The 17,876-nt window shown below is 31.9% G+C and overlaps 1 protein-coding gene across 1 annotated transcript in view; it reads left to right on the top strand.

Annotated features, from left to right (window-relative positions):
- LOC115890191 (titin-like) overlaps window positions 1-17,876 on the top strand; it is a 171,141-nt gene that overhangs the window by 81,161 nt on the left and 72,104 nt on the right.

Here is a 17,876-nt window from a genome sequence, read left to right as displayed (position 1 = left end):
TTTGACGATTCATTTGACACATTTGAATTTGATTTGAAATTTTGGGGATTTGTCAGTCTTTAAGGAGCTTATTTTATGTTATTTATTATTTATTCTACTACTGATAGTTGTATAAAGGTAGTAAATCTAGATGGAAATTGTGGCAGAACTTAAATTAACAGTGACACTATCGCGATTTATCGAAAAAGACTCGAAAATAGTTGGTTGTGTAGTGTGCGGTAGATCTCGGCAAAAATCGAGTGAAATAATGGAACAACTTTTCGCTAGTAAGTGACTATATAATATACATACGTGTAGTAAACCGATCATTTATAAAATTCACTTAAATTAACTAAATTATATATTTTCTTGCATTTTAAAAACTTTATTTACTACTTGTCAAAGATCAGATGTCAAAGAATTTTGATACGTTAATTTGACTTACCTGCTTCAGTAGCGTATCGGATGTTTGTGATAATAAATACTTATTATAACTTATCTATTTTTATTAGAATTATATATTTTTATAACAATTTTAATAACTACCAACATTTAATCACAACGTAAAATAAAAGAACAAATTATTGAGTCTACCCCACGTCTACCCTACATCATTTTTTTACATTTTTTAAATAAAATTAGAACGGCACTGATAAACCGGAATTTAAGTCGGCCATATTTGGGGCCCATCGCGGTGGACCTAAGATTTTTGATATGCTCCTTCCTTAGTCTTCTTATTCAAAGGGTACAGTCTATAATAACATGTGATCGAAAAAAAAACGACGTCAAAGACGGCTATAGATGACAATTTTTTCGAGGTCCAGCTCTAGACGTTTTTTAAATAGCGTAGTTTAAAATTCGATAAAATATTTTTTCTGGAAATATATTTGTGTGCCTGGAAACGTTCTATCCTTTTTTAATCTTTCTATAATTAGTGTTAATTTTTGACAAGTTTTACGTGAATTTATAGTGACGCCTTTTAGAGATTGACCTCGCCAAAATTATCATCGAATGACATTCCCCAGCCGTCTGTGACGCCGTTTTTTTTCGATCACGCGGTATAAGGTAAAAAATAAAATGCAGTTTCGTAGCAACGCGTAACACAAATCACGATGCATTTCACCGACGAGACTCCCTACAGGGCGTTAGTTTTTTCGACCGAGCGCGTATTAAGAGATTGAATAAATTTCTCCGTTCGGAATAGTGGGTGCAAAAACTTAATAACGACGTATTCGACCCCGTTCGGAACATTTTTTGGTAATTTGGAGACGACCAGGGTTGGGTAAAGCCAAAAACATTTAACTAAAGGGGAGGTATAACATTCCCTTCATAAAACACAGTTTGTTTACAATCGTACATAGTTTAACACTTTTATACAGGGTTGTTCACCACATACGACACGGAGTATTGTAGCTAAACGATGAGATTTTTACAAATTGTAAGTTTTGGGTTCGATGAAGGACTATTAGAGGTACAATTTAAAAATAATTTTACAAGATACAGAGTGTCCCAAATAAGTAAAAAATATCAAAGTTGTATTTTTTTAAATGGAACACCCTGTATATTATTACATTTTAGTTTCTACGATTAAAATAAAGGTAAATTTGATTAAGGTTTATTGTACTTAAACCTTACCGTTTTTGAAATATTTTCAAATTTGTGAAATTGCAGTAAAAATTTTAAGGCTTCATTTCTCCAAGGGTATCAAAGTTTTTAATACTAAATATTTACTGAAGTTTATTTACTGATCAGTTATTGTGTTGCAATAATAAATATAATACTACCTTATATAGAGTGTCTAAAAATTTATTTTAAATAATTATTAGCTTCAAACGGCAATAACTTGTTTAATTTAAACGGAACACCCTGTATATTTTACGAGAATCAGATGCACAATTTAATTGTCTATCAAACTACATTATACCATTTTTTACCTATCTCTTTAAGTTTCCGTAGAAAATGCATTTTCTTGTAATTTAGAACTTATTTATCAATATACCCATGGACTATTGACATTTTAGATTATTTTAAAGATGTACCAAATTTTTAAAAAGTACAGATACTAATATTGTGGATATAATTTGTTTATTTCATTAAAAAATAAAAAACTGTTTAAATATTTGTTAAAGAGGACCAATTAATATGATCCAGTATTCAAACTACATTAACTGACTGCATTGATTAATAATAATTGTTACAAAAACTAAAAAAAATGAATTTTGTATGGGTATTAGACAGTGTGATAAAAAGTAACACCTTAAAAATGATATTTCATTTTTTAATAAATGCTTATTTATAACAACAGAGACTTTAATTTTGATAACTTATTATTATATTGATTTCTGACTCAATTCCACATTTATTTAGAATAATTTATTAACGAACACAATCAAGTATGTCATTAATTAGTATATGGGCGGAAATAATGGTGTTATATTTAATTAATGGTATACTCTTTTTATAAAGATTTAAATAGTTTTCTTTTTGCATACAAATGGGCTAATAATTTTATCGTTTTGCTAAAAACGATAATATTACTAGTCTGTACATTTTGTTGTTTTAAAAACAATCTAAAATGTCAATATTCCATGGATATATTGATAAATGAGGTCTAAATTATAAGAAAATGCATTTTCTAGTTGAAGGGATAGGTAAAAATGGTATAATACAATTTGATAGACAATTTAATTGTGCATCTGATTCTCCTAAAATATACAGGGCATTCCATTTAAATTAAAGAAGTTATTGCCGTTTGAAGCTAATAATTATTTAAAATAAATTTTTAGACACTCTGTATAAGGTAGTATTATTTTATTATTGCAACACAATAACTGATCAATAAATAAACTTCATTAAATATTTAGTATTAAAAACATTGATACCCTTGGAGAAATGAAGCTTTAAAATTTTACTGCAATTTCACAAAATTGAAAATATTTCAAAAACGGTAAGGTTTAAGTATAATAAACCTTAATCAAATTTACCTTTATTTTAATCGTAGAAACTAAAAATGTAATAATATACAGGGTGTTCCATTTAAAAAAATACAACTTTGATATTTTTTATTTATTTGGGACACTCTGTATCTTGTAAAAATATTTTTAAATTGTAGCTCTAATAGTCCTTCAACGAACCCCAAACTTACAATATGTGGTGAACAACCCTGTATATTTTTAATAAATTTTATAAATTAAATAAGAATTTCCAATATTTGCTTGATTTCTCTCACATAAATGACATTGATTGACACATGATTGACAAACAAAACCAGAAAAACCAGCCTTCTCGCGGTTAGTTTGGTGACATTTATAACCGAATCTTTCAGGAACCGTGTTCCTTAGTAAAAAAAACTTTCGGGAAACCGATAGAAACGGAACATAAAACCATAACCAAGGTAAGCAACGGAATACACCCAATTTTTGTTATCAAGATGACATTTTAGACGTCAACTGACATATATGTCATAATATTTTAAATTTAAATATGTATGTAATATAATTTAAATTAATATTTTGCAACTTTATACTAAGGAAACGTTTATACATTTACAAAATACAACAAAATATAATAATATGGTTTGAAAACAATGAAAATTGAATTAAAATTAAAAAAAGTTAAGCGCGATCCCTTGTGTCAAAATTAGATGATTACATTTTTGCAATTTTTAAACCATTTTATGACCGGTGGCGCCTCTAGTGTTTGTTCGTTCACCTGTATGAGTAACAAATTATAGAATCGCAGCGATATGCACATCCCTGGACAACGGTCAAGAACAATATCCGTTTTTTCGTATCAGAAGCATCAGCGAAAATTCCTTATCGTAAATTGGCGACTGCCCGCTGCCTCGGACACGACAGAAATTAGCTTCCATACCGACCGAAAACGATCTTTTTTCGACGCAAGCCCCAGACTGCAGCCTGTTGTTCCCAAATATTACCGCAAGTTATTCTCGTTAAATGGAAACAAAACGGCCGCCGAAGAATTCGCGGCCTTTAAAAAACCTTTACAGATTTCTACCAGATTCGTGCGGATGTTAAATCGATGCCGAATTAAAATTTAATCGACTTAAAAGTGGGGTTTTTAGTAGATTGTACCGTTGCCGTCAGAAGGAAAACAGGCCCGAAAGTTGACGCGTAACGTAATCAAAGTAGGCGAAGTACCAAACCTTTTTGACACATTTAACATTGCCATTCGGATGTCATTATGGCTTTCATAATAGCACTAGTGCTATTATGAATTCATAATTACACACAAATTTTAAAATAAGAAACAAGCAAAAGAAGGTACCTACCTAAATACGTTTATTTATTGTAAACATTTATTATAATATCAGGTGACAGGTGAGTTGAATTTTTAGAAAGTAAATTTATTTCCTGAGTGCTTGAACTTGTTGAAGACCCATCATTGCCAGAAATGTTACCCAAAATATTACATGACACTTTTTTCTTATTTTCTTTGGAATTTTCTATAGGTATAGCTCTCTGCCACTGTGTTAGAGCGTCAACCACCATGTCTTTTAACAGTTAATAAATCTACTCCTGAATCTGCAAGCAATGACGCAGACGATCTACGGCAACAATGTCCAGTGTATTGTTGTGGATTTGAAAGACTCAGGAACAATGCTATTTTATACGGCATTTTCCCTAAAGTATTAATGCCAAATGGTTGCTTAATACATTTTCCATTTCTGTACCCCACAAAAAATCGAGTATGCTCTGTGTTGCTTGGCCGCATAGCTATATAACTTCGAACCATTTCCACCATATTTATTCCTTCAACATTCCCTTTCGTTATAAAAAAAATCTCGTGATATCTTTGTTTTTGTACATGGAATAATGACATGAATGCATTGTCATTCATCTTTAACATTTTGCAGCTGCAGATTTGTCAACTCGATACGCCGGCAGGCTCCCGCAAGTCTCACTATCAATGAAACTTTTGTCAGGAAATATGTTTTATCATCGGCTTCCAACAAAAAACGAATTATGTCTTCTTTTCTTAAAATTTTCGATTTTTTTGACCGAAATCCTTCCGATTTTCTTTTTAGAAATGCAATTAAATGGACGTACTTACTAATATCTGTATTTTTCTTCACTGATAGAACTGAACGTAGCATGGAATAATATACCCAAAGCGATGAAGCCTTCCTATGTTTTGAAAGATGTTCAAAATATGCCAGGAGAACCTTTTCGTTACTACTATTCTTGATTCCTTTCCCTTTACACCAATCTTCGGTAGGCTTCCTCGTACGTTTGTCTTGATTTTTCGAGAATTGGGAATCGACAACGTTTTGCGCAATGCCTTCAATATCCGAAGGGACAATTTCAGAATCAAAATCACCCATATTAATCTTATTTTTTGCTTTTTGCGAAAACTGAACGTTTAACACAAAATTGAACATCAATAATTGAGTTGTCAAAGTCAAAATGGAAACAATCAACAAGCACGGTTACCACGGCGTCGACTAATATGGGCACCTGATAATTTTGAATTTTAATTTTTATGAGGATGTCTCTGATATTTTAAATTAAATCAAATCTCTTTGGATCGTCCCTCGTGTCGCGTCGTAGATTAAATTTTGAATGATACACGTTCGATACGAACTTTTTAATGAAACGCGTGTAACGTTAAGTTACACAAGAACTTGTATCATTAATAACTATAATGTTATCACTGTTATTTTAGATTAAAATAGAGGGCTCCTGTGCCCTTTAGGACCAGCCGCCACTGAATAAAAGCACTTATATATATAAGCGGGTAGAACAGCTCGGCTTTTAAAATACAAACAATAAATTATTTGATTAGTACGCAAAACCTCGATTGGCACCGTTTTCGGTACCACAATCCGCCATTACTTTCGGCAATTACACTCTCATTTTGAAAATCGAAGTATTCCCGCAATTCCGGGCGACGTACCATAAATTTCCCGAAGGCATTTCGCACTACACAGCGGCACCGGGTACCGCAGTCAGGTGAAATAGTACCGAAGCCTTATAAGGCGCGCTATAATCGCATTATGACTTCTCTCGCGAAACAAGAACCTCTTTAATTGTTCGCCTGCATGGTCTCGCTGCATTGACCAGGATGTGCAAAAGAAAGAAAAGTATCTTAAGTTAACGTCTCCTTTTTCCCGCTAAGGATAATATGGACGGGGTGTACTTTGTTTACGCGGAAACCGAACCGCGGTCCTCAGCAAGATTGTCCCAACAGCAAGACAGAGTTCCCAACGTTGCTTAACTTGGGTGATTCGACGTAGCTGAGTCATTATTGTCATTATATATATATTTATATATTATTGTTATATTATTGTCATTATTGTGACGACTTTTCTGTCGTTACCCGAATAGAATGAAAAAAGAATCCGTTGCTCAGGGTTAGAGGAAAGCTGGGTTCGTAGGTAATGCTTCTGACTCACAGTGACTTTCTAATGTTGTTAAATATTAAAATAAAAAAATGATAATATATATATATAGGCTGCAGAGATTTTAATATTGATGTTAAGAATTCAAATAGGTATGATCAAAGACAGTGAAAAGGGCGCCACTTACTTTGTTTATGAGAGTGGTAAAGTAAGAAACCAAAAAGAAAAATACGATATCATAACATAGCTAAAATAAAGTAATCAACAGCATTAAGGGTCTATTATGTTTATCAGGAATAAAAGTCAGAAATAACTATCCTACATTAAACATTTATTGAAAACGAACACAAGTATCATCAATTAGTCACAGTGATCCCAATAAAACCGCAAGTTAAGCTACTTAATAAAAACAGGTGAAATTTATGTATGTCTCAATACGATGATGTTTCGAAACATGTCGTGTACAAAAACCTTTAAAATGAATACGTGTTAATAATTTTCATATAAAATATCATAGCTAAGTAAGAGTGTACTGTACGAATCAAATTATAACTTATAACGTTAAATAAAAAATAATTTTGACTACAATATGTGGGATAAATAGTGATAATTTACCAGGTTATTAAATCTCAAAAATTATAAAATAAAAGTGTACCTTGTGTATCAAACTTAAGAGAGAGAGAGAGACTTATCTGTATATAGTTTCTTATGATGTAAACAGGTAGTTAGGTATTCTCCAGACTAACAGAAGTCGATGCAGATTACTATGGCACGAGAAGTCTTCAATATCAGCCAAAAGAACGATTGTAATGTCAGGAACACTGTCTTAAGGTCTGCATAGGTCCATACAAAATGAAAGTGGGTGAAACATACAATAATTACTGCATTATTACTGCATACCATGTGGTAATTACTGAGTACCATGTGGTAGTTACTCTATAAATAAAAAATAGTTCTCAGGACAGATACTCAATAAAAAAACAACTTACGGTCTGAAAATCAGCTTTACATAAATATATTCAAACCATATGCCGATCCAAACCAGTAATTAAATACTCAAATAAACGAAATAGAAAACGGAAATAACTGAAATAGAATTTAGTTAGATAGGGCTATATAAAATGGCGGATAAACTTACGGTGATCATTCCAAGAAGAAACCAAACAAATACGATCTATACTCTGGATTGCATACTTTACAAGGTTTTCAAATTTCCAAATCGGATACCCATGCAATGGAAATCGAAAAGTGGATTCAGAGTGCTTTTCACTGGAAAATTTGTCGGACGCCGAAACACGCGTCTTCTTCAGATCCAAATTCCCAGAAAGAAAGACCTTCTTCTCAGTTTCAGAACCCGAAACCAAAAAAAACCCTTTTCACCACAGACAAAATGAGAGAGAAAAAAGTGATATCATATGATTGAAATCATTAGAACAGAAAATCGCAATCCACAGCGAAGTGAGATTGGGACAAGTGAAATGCAATTAAGGAAGTTTGGCATATAGCGAATAGATGGCGCTAATAAACAAGACAAGTGAACTGTAAAAAATGAAGTTTGACATCTAGCGAATAGATGCGCTAATAAAAATTAAATATCGAGACAAGTGAGCTGTAACAAATGGAGTCTGGTATCTTTGGCATCTAGCAAATAGATGGCGCCAATACTAAGAAATTTAAATAAAAATAGATTTTTAAATTCAATTTTATTAAAGGGAATAAAAAATGCTACAGTAGAATGTAGAATCCGGCGCGGAATATGTCCATGGTTGGCAACAATGGATTTAAAAATCGCGCCCTCGATTACGTAACTAAAAGTTTAATTGATATCAAATATATCTATCTATTAAGTTTAATATTGATGGTACAGCCTTGGCAAATAACTTCAAGCAGTACTATTTATGAATGATCGAGGATCAAGCTACAAGAGCATTATGCCTTAACAACTTGTAATAGACGGTAGTAAATATAACGAGACACTGACTTATCTACATATGACATGGTTTTCGTAATGTCTTAAGACATATAGATTAAAAAAACGTTTTGTTAGCATGGTACTGATGGGTGTTACAGAATCTCAACACCCACTGATACATAAAATAATTTTTATCTTTATTATTTATTTTGTTTGTCCTTCTATTAATAGTGTTTAGTTATTTTATTAAGAATTTGGATTCTTTTTATTGCAGATTTAATTTAAAACAAATAATTGGATCTAAATGTTACCATCTGTCCGTGAAATAAGTACCATATGTTGTGTTTGTCTTTTTTTATCTAGATAATGATTGGTTTCTGTAAAAAGCATTTTATTGCTTTGATCTATCGAACAACAGAATCTTGCAGTTGATTATCGTACAATACGTCTGTATAAGTTACTTCTTCATGTCTTAAAATGTCTTTTTAATTCAACAATTTTTTTGCTTTGTTTTTTTTAAAAGTGTCTTTTTCTTTGTTATTTGTGAATTTTTATTGTGTTCAAACAAAGAAGGTTAGTATATTTTGATATTTTTATATTTCAATAACAACTAAAATTAATAAAATAATAGTATATTGAAGCACAAAGCACAAAAAGTCATTTTTCCTCCGAATAGAATATGCTTTTTTTTCAAACGCCACAAATAATTTTTAAACAATTTCAAACGTTTCAAATAATATAAAAGATTTAAAAGACACACCTTGTAAGGAATTATATATCGAGAAACTATGGTTACGCTCGTTGAATTTGACACTTTATGTCAGTTTAATAATATATCTTCGTACTTTTATGCTTGGGCGTAAAAGTGCTTTACTTTTATGCCTAGACGTTAAAATGACTTTTTTATATTGTCAATCACGTTGCAAAATTTAATACTTTTGTGCCGCCCCACAGTGGGCAAAAATCCAGAAGTATGTTGCAAAAATTCTTTTTTTGTACGATTTTATTCAAATTTGGTAAAAACATACTATGCCAGTAGGCCGTGAACCCTGTTAGTTTTGGCTAACTTGAGAGTGGTTGGGGGTGGTGGAGGGGATTCATAAAATGGAAAAATCATCTTTTGACTAATACAGCTACCAAAATGCGGTAAGAATATTTTACATTTCACTAAATTTTACGATTTTTGGCAGAGACAAGATGAAACAGAGAAATATTGAGCAATTATTACTCCTCTGCCATATACAGGGTTTGTTTTATATATTGACATCCTCTGTATCTTTTTTATTCGACGTTTTCGAAAAAAGGGTCTTGAATAAAAGTTTAACGGTCTCGAATACATTTTTCAAAACAGTCTTCTTTGCATATACAGGGTGCCTTAGAAATCCTGTGTGTGGCCCAACTTTCTTATTTCAAATTAGTACCAATTTTTTTATTTGATTTTTGTTTTCTCCTAAAAATCCTAACTACTTTTTTGTAGCATAGCCTATACCTAATTTGAAATAAGATAGTTGAACCACGCCCAGACTTTTTGAAGCACTTTGTATATGCGAAATAGACTTTTTTGGCAAATTTGTTCAAAACCACTTTCATTTGAGACAGTTTTCGGAAACGTCAAATTGGGGGGTGTCAATGTATAAAATAAAATCCTAGTATACTAATCCAATCGAACTTTTATTCAAGATTGATTGCCATTTGAATAAGTTGGGTCTCTAATAATACCAGGCAATATGTGAACAATATTTTATTATTATAGTTTAAATAAGTAATAATATTCTGAGAATTAAACAATGACAATTTAGAAAATAATAGAACTTATACCTATTAAAAGTATCTAAATTTTATTTTGCCACCTACTATTTACTGATATTTTGTTTTATAACAGCTGGAAGCAATGGTCACGAAGTGCACATTTTTAAATCTGAAAGAAAAATCCATTTCATTTAATTTAAAAAATTAGGTACTGGCAAAATTTGTCAATTTGTCAAAAAATGTCATTTGACATTTATGACATACCTCTTCGGATATCTTGAGAAAAGTTACGTAAATTTATATTTCAAGTTCTTCTCTAGCTCTAGCTACTATAACAATTAATTTATGAGAATTATCCACATAAAGGATGTTACTATACACATACGCATGGAGGCTTACGCTTCCAATAAATTTCATGTTGCGATTTTTTGCGATTTTTTTGACTTGGCTTTTCTAAGATAGAATATATGCCACTATCAAAAAAACGTTAAATGATTATGTTCTACTTTGACCTTTACCTAGTTTTTATCCAAAAAATCAAAATAAAAGATACTTTTTTACTTACCTTCACATTAAATTTACCCTAACCGGGAATCTACGCAAAACACGTTATGACAATTTTACAATAATTTTTGACAGTAAGCTAAAGTCGTCCGATTCAATTGTTATAATACTGTGTCACTTGAATGCAACGCCTACTATTTAAGAAATTGTAGAAAAAAGGCAGTTATTGGACACAAATTAACTGAAAATGTAGGTTTTGCGCAAAGTTCGTTTTACAGCCCCTCGAAAGAGACTCCGAATATGTTTTTTTGTTAGTTTTATGTGGTTTCCTCTTAACTAATATGTTTCCAATCTAATTTTATTGCCATAAATGCTAACTGTGGATGTTATTTTTTGCAACTTGGTTTGGACATATTGCCTACTGTGCGCCCATACTAAAATATGTTAATAAAAAGTTGGTAGGCAGTTCTTTTAGTTTCAATTATCTCAAAAACTGCGACTTTGACTGATTTTGATGTTATTACAAATTTTGTTGCAAATATTATTCCTAATTTTAAATTGAAAACCGCGTTTCGCTAGCTACTGTAATTTTGGAGTTACGATTTTTTAAAATTTTTAACCCCTCCGATACCCATTTAACAACCCCCACCCCACCAAAACCTAATCGCCAGATTCTCGGCTGCCACAGTATTTTTGTTCCAAATTTGGTTAAAATCGGTTTAGCGGTTTTTGAGTTATCGTGTTACAGACAGACGGACAGACAGACAGACAGACACCATGAAAATATTTTGTATTTAGGTCATTTATGACCCAAATAACTAATTTTGAGTAAAATTAAAAAATCATTTTTTTGCCGATCTTAATAGCCTATCATACCTGTTGGTATGGTAAATATAATTAAATTTGTACCTAATATAATAAATACTTTAAAAGTTTAATATATTTAATCTAGTTGGCCGATTTTGATGATTTTTTAAGCAATTTTTGTTAAATTATTTGACTTCTTAAGTTGTGAAATTAATTTCAGCTACTTTTGAATTGAAAATTAAAGTCTCCATTTGTATTTTATTATACGAGGGGAAACAAAATATTGTTATTTTGGCGAAAAAAACTCAATAGCTTTTTTAATTGGAGATTTTCTGTCATTGTGTGGATGTCTCTTGGCGATATTCTTCCCTGCCTTGACATATTTAATAATCAACTTTTATTAGTAGAATGTAGAATGTAGAACGTTTAGGAGGGGGAGTTAATCACCACGACCTTATAGATCTATTGTGTGTTCCCTTTCTTGAGTTATAACGAGTTATAACTCATCATACAGTCTCAGTGCTTTAACAAAAGCCAGTATCTGAGACGGCTCCACAGAGGCCAGCTCTCCTTCCTCGACATCAGACGTACCAAAGTTCAGGCACGAATGGTCGTCGTCTCGGCGCACTCAGTGATAAGGTGTTCTGGTGTTTCCCCATTTTCCCCAAAAATCTGCATTCGCCGTTGTTTCTCAGCTTCAGCCTACTGAGGTGTTTGTTGAGGAGACAGTGTCCTGTTAGAAACCCCGTGACAATCCGAAGACGGTTCTGGTCCAGTTACTGGAGTGTTCGCTCCTTTTCTAGCTAGATCATTTGCTTTTCATTGCCTTCTATCCTTTGGTGAGCAGGCACCCAGAGTAGGAGGACTTTATTTTCTTTGCCTAATTTGTTGAGCTTCTCTAGGCATTCTTTGACCAACTTCGAATTGATGGTTACTGAGTTGATCGCGTTAAGTGCTGCTTGACTATCGAATAGGATGGCAATTTCCTGTTTTCGATAGTTACTATCTAAGATAAATTGTACGCATCTTTCGATAGCGTACATTTTGTCTGAAGGATACTGGGGTAGGTGCCCATTGGTTCAGAGTATTTAGTTTTCGGCCCAAATACTCCTATCCCTGTCCCTGCTTTGGTTTTGGAAGCATCAGTATACCACGTGATGGTATGGTCTTTTATATGCTGAGTAAGCGTTTCTTTTCTTCGAATCCTTTTATTACTCAATACTACAGTGAGGTGTTTCTCAAAGTTGTAAATTCTTGTATTTCTTTTTTATTAGTAAAATTGCACTTTATATACAGATATGTATCGCTGTAGCATCAAGGTGGCCATCCTGTCAACCATTTCTTACTATTCGACAAAAAGTTACGTTGTTCTCCGAACGGTCTCTGACCATCGTTAAAGAATTAGACAAAAAATGTCGACGGAACCATTTAATAACCTGGCTTCTTCTCGAGAGAAGCCTTCCCTCATGTTCCATTCATGGTTCGGGCGCTAAAAACACGGAAAACGATGATGGGTGACTGACGTTTCGGGCTGACAGCAGCGGTCCCATCTTCAGGTTTTTGTCGCGCGATTTTTGACGGTTTTGAGTGATGTGTGTTTTGCTCGGCGACGTGATGTAGATTTTATCATGGGAAATAATTAGTGAAAGTTTAAATTATCGACCATTTAATTTCGATTCTTTTTTTATTTGTTAAAAATAATATCTATACTAATATATAAAATACTGATTAATCACGATCCTGCTCAAACCACTCAACGTAAGAAGCTCAATTTTGACATACAGGGTGATTCTAGGGTGTAGAGGTTCGATAAGAAGGGATTTTCGAAACTCGAATTCTAAGGGGGTGAAACTTTCCCTCAAATATTACAATATTTTTATTTAAAAACGGTCAAGTTTCCGAAAAACGCTTAAACTCGTATATTTTATTTTGTTTTTTACATAATTTAAGATTTTTAAAATGTATACAGGATGTTTCGAAAAATCTGGTCATTGATTAATCCCGATCCTGCTTAAAGCGCTTGACGTAAAAAGGTGATTTTTGGAAAACGGATTGACTTTAGGGTGTAGAGGTTCGATAAGAAGGGATTTTTCGAAACTCGAATTCTAAGGGGGTGAAACTTTCCCTCAAATATTACAATATTTTTTATTTAAAAACCGGTGAGTTTTTCGGAAAAACTCTTCCAAAAGTCACATATTTTAAGATTTTTTATAAATTTATTCAGGGTGTTTCATAAAATATGACCATTGAGTAATCACGATTCTGCTTAAACTGCTTGACGTTTAAAGCTGATTTTTGGCAAACGGATTGACTGTGGAGTGTAGAGGTTCGATAAGGAGGGATTTCTCGAATCTCAAATTCCAAGAGGGTGAAAACGCCCCTCAAATATTACAATATTTGTTATTTATAAAACGGTTAGTCTTTCGGGAAAACGCTTGGACAAGCATAATTTATTTGTTTTTTTTTTACATATTTTGAAATTTTTTAAAAAATCATAGAGGTTGTCCAAAAAGTTGGGTAATTTCTTAACCACGATTCTGCTTAAACTGCTTGACGTAAAAAGCTTATTTTTGGCAAACGGATTTTTCGAAAGTCAAATTCCAACGAGATGAAACTACCCCTCAAATATTACCAAATGTGAGAAAATTTTATCCAGTTTGTATGTTAATGGAAATTCTTGCTTTGCTTTATCATCACCATTACAAGTGATTAATTCGACGCGAACGAAGTCGCTGGTACACGCTAGTATTCTATAATTTTTTAGTGTATGTATTCATACGTAATTAACCCAAAAATATACCCTATTAAATTAAATGAATTATTCGCTCACTAATAATCTTATTCTCGGCACAGTTCTCTCTTAATTAATGCCATAATTCTAGAGCGAAGGTGTTTTGATAGACATTAATCATACAAAACGCCAAATTAGTACTATTAGACGGTACTTACGAGTAAGATTAAGTTTACTAAAATGGTAGCAGGCCTATGGGCATGTTGTTAGTGACGCAGGAAATTTTTGATCGATGGCAAAGATAACTAACAACCGGCGAGATATTTCATTTATTTTCAGTAGAATTTTAATTAAGAAAATCGAACGTTTAATGGTAAATTACGGTATTCGGTACATTTAGTACCGAATACAGTTTTAGAAATATGCGTAAAACAATTTGAAAAACGCATAAGTATCGAAATAAAAATTTTTGAAAAGTACCGAAGATATTTTGCAATAAATTAATGACTGTTACGTAAAACAGTAGTGAGTCGTTTTTAAATTTAATCAGGTACTTCTTGCAAAATGTAATCCATAGCCATATACCCTGTAGCCAACTGGGAGTTTTGTAGATGTAATAGGTGTAGATTGTAAGGAAGGGGGAAGTTAATTACCGCAACCTTACAGATCTATTGTGTCCTCCTTTCTTGAATTATAACTCATCATACAGTCTCAGGGCTTTGACAAAAGTCAGTATCTGAGACGGTTTTGTAGAGGTTAGTTCTCCATCTCCGATATCAGTCGTACTAAAATTTAGTAGTGGGAACTATCGAATGAATACTATCGAAACATTCGATAGTTGCAATTCATTCGAATAATTCGATAGCTAGTAAGAAAACATTCGTTGAAAACTATTCGAATAAAAATTATCGAATAGATGCGTCATCTGCCTTGAAATATTGTATTCTAGTAATTCGGCACCAAAAACCATTCATTTATAAAATTCATTCATTTATGAAATTCATTTATTCGTCAGGATCGATTATAATAAAATATTAACTGGATTTTAGTTGTCGCCCGGCGACGTAGGTTTCTTTCCGAGAAACCCGACGGCGGTCGGTGGCAATGCTATGAAAGAAGCCGGCATCTTTGATTTTTTGCGGAGTCATATAAAGATAAGGACACATTTTTTTTTATTGAGGTGCTAGTATTTACACAGAAAATACATTATGAGGGCGCTGTTGCCATATATTGCTATTAGTTGATATTAGCAAAGAATATTACTGTTTGGCTTTAGTTAGTTAGGGATAGTATATCTATAAATTTTGCATTTTTTTTATTAATATTATGTTGTTACACTGCATTAATACTTGTTATTTTGGATGTAGGAAAATGATTTTTAATGTTATTAAGCAAAGACTGGTTTAATAAAAAATAATAACAGTAATGATTTGTTATACCTATTAACAACAAAATTTAAAATAATTTAATATAATTTTTTTACGTAGTAGCAAAATATAAACAACAAATTAGATGTCAAAATTATTTATATTAGAGCCTATTTAAAAAATAATATAGTCTTTAAATTTTTGGCAATGTTGGTTTATTAAATAATAATAATTACAGAACTAATTTGTTATATTAACAACAAACTTTAAAATCATGAAATATAAACATTTATTAATTTTCTAAGCATGCAGTGTAATGGAAGGAAAATATAAATAAAAATTAGAAATCAAAATTATTTACATTAGGTACTTTATATTACTATTTAAAAATAATATTTACTTTTACTGGCATTTACTTTAAAAATAAATGAAATATTTCTTCCCAAAAACTACATGTAAGAGAATTAGCATAAACAAAATACCAACATCGTTAACTTTTTTTTAAATTGGCACGTGTAAAACTTTCAATTTAATTTTCTCATCCCATAGTTTGAGTTCGATAACATTTACTTAACCACATTACTTAAATATGATTATTAAGTTCAACTAATTCATATTATTAAAACATCTAAAATACAAATATGTATTTTTAAAATTAATTCTAAGTTCATCTCATCTCTCTTAAAAATTGCTTCTTCTCAAAATTTCCCATTAAAAAATAGACCATATACCATATAAAATAAAATAATTGAAAGATCGGGCTACGGAAAATCACACAAATTTTCCGAAAAATTTTGACCACCTGCACACGCAGACAATCGTCAATTAAAAAAAACTACTATTTTAGTATTTTAAATATTTTAATAAACGCAAAAATAGCACAGTATTTATAAGGCGCAGTTATAAAAATTTGGAAGAACTAATAATGCACTCACGCACACAAAAATCAAACGAATACTAAATTTCATTTATCAAAAGCATTCGATAGTCGTGACTCAACGATAACCATTTAGTCGCACGGCGAGGTTGTCACATATGCTTTAGTATACAAATGAATGAATGATTTTATTCGAATAAATCCATTCGATAGTTGAAATCATTCATTCAGTAACCATTCGATAGTCTAATTCATTCGATAGTTCCCATCGCTACTAAAATTTATGGCACGAATGGTTGTCGTCTCGGCGCACTCAGTAATTAATTACCCTATCTATGTAAATTATTTGTCCTAGCTTATGCCCGGGGAAACCTGAATAATAATCATAAATCATAATATCATAAAATATTTCTACTTCATACTTAAACTCAATCTGTATTGTTGAGTAAAAATGTTTTCAACCGTTTGTTTTAACGGCGTTTACTGCTTGCTGCTTTCTACAGTGACTCACTGAATTTGTCTTGTCCTTGTCAAGGTCTCCTGCAGCTTGTTTCGTATAGGGATGTCCATTTTAAGGAAAAAATATCGATAAATAAAATAAAGTCAGCTAAGTTACTCTATTTATAACACAAGAACGGCTGAACTGCTTTTAATGATCTCGGATTTGTTGGATTTGTCTCCACTCCGAATAGCAGAATAAAAAAAGACATACAGAAAAAAATAAAAAAAGAAAGATATTAAACAAAAAAAAATCGCAATTGACAGTTCATGTCACGCACGCTTATAACTTATTTGTAATAAATCATCTCCATTGCAAATCAGTGAAATACTATACGTTATTGAATTGAAATTTAAAGGAAAATAGTGGGAAAATAGCAAGATATTGAAATATATAGAAAATATATGACAACGACTGTCAAACTGATCGATACCAATCATTCATTCGATCAATCAGTCATCCGTACCAGAAGATTTTCATATCCTATATCGACATGTTCGAAATAAAACTATCGATATTTTTTAAATATCGATATATTTGGACGTCTCTAGCTTCGTTCCAACGGATCTTGGGCAATCTGTTTAGTACCATATACAGCGTTATTTTTTTAATTAAATCTATTACTTAACATAAATATTATTTCGACAATTAAAACAAAATTGGTGCGCAATATATTTGAAAGATTTTAAGTGAACTGTTTAGCGTCAATTTTTTTAATGCACACACTTAAAATTGTTTAGGTATATTTTTATGGTAAGCTTGTGTTTCATCTTAGACAATAATAAATGCTACAAAAGCTATAGTATTTGAATTTTTTTAAACGTTGATATTTATTTAAAGCGCAGTCTACACATACCGATTTACCTGTCAGTTTTGCTTGTTAGGTAAAACGGAAGAGCATCTAGAAAACTGACGCCAGTTCTCAAGACGATCGTCTGTCCTGCGCAGTGATGCCAAATCTCATAAAGTTTCCCTAAATTTAGAGTAGATTGTAGATTGTACGGGGGGAGTAAGTTAATCACCGCGACTTTATAGATGTATTGTGTCCCACTTTCTTGAGTTATAACTCGTCATACTGTCTCAGGGCTTT

This window comes from Sitophilus oryzae, unplaced genomic scaffold, assembly GCF_002938485.1.
Source record: "Sitophilus oryzae breed Bouriz unplaced genomic scaffold, Soryzae_2.0 scaffold_85_pilon_pilon, whole genome shotgun sequence".
Classification (NCBI taxonomy): Eukaryota; Metazoa; Arthropoda; class Insecta; order Coleoptera; family Curculionidae; genus Sitophilus; species Sitophilus oryzae.
The sequence above is the reverse complement of the archived record's forward strand: the minus strand, read 5'-3'. Positions and strand labels throughout refer to the sequence as shown.